General features: G+C 40.7%; 1 protein-coding gene across 1 annotated transcript in view; it reads left to right on the top strand.

Annotated features, from left to right (window-relative positions):
* The window catches only part of LOC143019045 (uncharacterized), a 65,435-nt gene that overhangs the window by 45,644 nt on the left and 16,590 nt on the right, over positions 1-3,201 (top strand). The gene's annotated exons all lie outside the window — the stretch shown is intronic.

Below are 3,201 nucleotides of genomic sequence, written 5' to 3'. Positions count from 1 at the left end.
CAACACGTGATCCTAAAGAATTGCTGGTAACCACAAAGGAAATCGGAAAGAAACAGATTTCTCAAACGCTTTCGTGTTATTCACATCTTCAGGGGAATAAAGATGAAAATGGTAATACAGTAAGGTTGAAAAGACAAGAGACTAAGTACTAGGAAAGTAACTGTCAAAGCACAAAAACTCACAAATGAAAAAGAATAAATCGAGTACAACACAAATCATCAAATTACTTTTGGTCGCTTATAACCTGATTATTAATTTTGTTGATGATGAATTTATCTAATTTAAGAATGCCACTACTGATATTAAGATTAGAACCTTCAGATAGTGTACATGGCCCTCACATGGGGAGGGAGAGCATATGCCCTGGGGCAGCACATTTAGGGGGACGGAAATTCTAGTCTGGACATGCCGACCTAAAGGCTGACAAAATAATTATAATAAAAAAAGGGTCAAAGGAGCCCTGAATATTTGACCGCAATATACGAATTTTTCCGTTGGAATCAACAGAATATTAAACATTTTTCCCTTATCCTTTCTACAATAGGAACATTGAATAACATCTTTAAAATCTGCTTAATTATTTCGCAAGACAATAGCTATAATAAGCAGTAAGGAATGGTAGAGATGGGAAGTGGTGATGGTGGAGATGGTAATTCATTCATAACAGATGAATCACAAGAAAAAATTGAGGCAACATTAATACATACATACATACTACCCCCCCAAACACGGGGGTTAGCCAAAAAGAAAAAACAGATAAACCACTCCTAATCCATTCCATTTTCCTATATATTCCACTCCCTCCCACCCTCTCCACCCTCCCCACTTAATCATAAGCACCTCCTGGAAGACGGGGTCATCCATGCATTCTGTCCACTGCCTGGGGTCAGAAAGCAGTGTCGCAAGACACAGCACATTCACAGCAAGGACGCTTCATAAAGTCGGCGAACCCCTACTCTCCATCCTCTCATGCAGAAAAAGAGAAGATCGGGGAGAGAATCACTTCGGAGCTGCGTCAAATTTTTTTTCTCATACATACTTCCTCACCCCCCATCCCCCACCCACACCCCCACAAGCATCACAGCATCAAACATACACAACCCATCACCATTAATACGAGGTACAATCAATATAATGATTGAAATTTGTCATATATATATATATATATATATATATATATATATATATATATATATATATGTATATATATATAAATATGTGTATATTATATATATATACATATATGTATATATATATATATGTATGTATATATATAATTCTCTTTCTTTTCTTTCGTTTTCTTTTCTGTGAGATCTTACATTTCTACACTTTCGTCTTATGTGCTCACACTTCTAAGAAGCTAGAGGAAGTTGATGAAGATCAACTACGGACCTAAGTAGTTGCGAAGGCGACGTCGAAGCTCATCATGCAGTACACAAGCAATGAGGAAAAAAAGGAGTGAAACCCAAGAATCATGGGGACAAAGAGGCTTGAGGTGCTCCTCAACCTCTTCCCTCTCACAACTCCTCCCCTACTACTCCTCCTTCTCACCTCCTCCTCCCCTCCTACCTTCCTCAACTCCTCCCCTCTTCCTCCCCCTACATCTCATTGTCTCCTCCTCTTCCTTTTTCTGTTCCTCCCTCCCTCCTTTTTCTTTTCCCCGTCCTTCTCGTCGTTATCTTTCTTCATCATCATCTGCATCTCTCCTCTCCACATGTCCTCCCTCCTCCACATCTTCCTTCTCCGCATCGTCCTCCTCCTCCCTCCTCCGCATCTTCCCATCTCCACATCATCTTCCTCGTGTCCTCCTCCTCCTCCTCCCTCCTCCTCTCTCCTACTCCTCCTCCTCCTCCTCCTCCTCCTCTGCATCTTCCTTCTCCATATCGTCCTCCTCCCCCCTCCGTACCTTCCTTCTCCACATCGTCCTCACCTCCTCCTCCTCCTCCTCCTCTTCCTCCTCTACCCCTTCCAATACTCTTCCTCTCAAAACTTTACCACCACCTCCTCCTCTTCGTTGCTCGAAGTGGCCTTCATTTTCCCATCTCCCGTTTACTTCAAGCCTCTCAAAATTTCAACATTTCTTACGATCTACCTTTTCCAAAGGATTACAAAAGATTGCAAAGGAGGAGCATGTCCACAGGAGACCTTTTGGTCCATAACTAGTTCGGATGCGAAAAAGTTATGATATTGATAAATGAATGAAAAAAAACAAATTGAAATAATGATAATATAAATAACAACAAATAAAATAAATAAATGAATAGGTAAAGTTAATTAGTAAACAAACAGGTAGATACATACATACATATACCAAGGCTTTTTCCCCCTTACAAGGGAGGTAGACAAAAAGGGAAAGGCATAAAAACATTTCCACTCATTCCATCCCTGAATACACTCCACACTCTTCCACCCTCCCTCCTATCTGAGCACCTCCTGGATGACGGGTCATCCCTGCACCTTGTCCACTGCCCTGGGTCAGAAGCAGTGTCGCAAGCCACTGACACCATCCACTACAATGCAAGGCCGCTTCATTAAATCGGCGACCCCCCCTCTCCGTCCCCCCATTGCATAAAAGGAGAGGACGGGGAGAAATCCCTTTGGGCTGCGTCAAATTTTGCTCACACAGGTAGATAATGAATAATAAGAAATGGACAGATAAATAATAATCAAATAAATAATAATAAGCAAATAAATAGTAACAACAAGTAAACAAATAATATGCAATGAATGGCAGGCATTACAGCATCTTACTTAAGTGTTTAACTAAATGAATATTAAAGTTTCGAACTGAACTACATTGCACTGCCTCTGCAGGAAGTTTATTCCACTCATTAACTACACGGTTGGCGAAGGTGTTTCTAACCACTTCCATATTAAATCTATTTCCTGACAGTTTGAGACCATTATTTCTTGTCTGATTCTCATTCAGTATGAAAATTTTGTCACTTTTGATGTTGTCAATTCCCTTTAGAATCTTAAAGACCTGTATCAAGTCACCTCTGAGTCTACGCTTTTTTAGGGAAAATACATTCATATTCCTTGACTTATCTTATTCCCTCATCTCCCATCTCCACTTAATCTCCGAATCATTCTCCAAATTCGCTTTATCTTAATCATTCCCTTTCCTTTCTCCCCTTCTCCTTTTACTACTCCCCATTGTTCCTCCTCCTCTCCACCTCCTCCTCCTTCTCCTCCTCCTCT

This window comes from Oratosquilla oratoria, chromosome 36 (genome assembly GCF_046742065.1).
Source record: "Oratosquilla oratoria isolate Oo_2021 chromosome 36, ASM4674206v1, whole genome shotgun sequence".
Lineage (NCBI taxonomy): Eukaryota > Metazoa > Arthropoda > Malacostraca > Stomatopoda > Squillidae > Oratosquilla > Oratosquilla oratoria.
The sequence above is the reverse complement of the archived record's forward strand: the minus strand, read 5'-3'. Positions and strand labels throughout refer to the sequence as shown.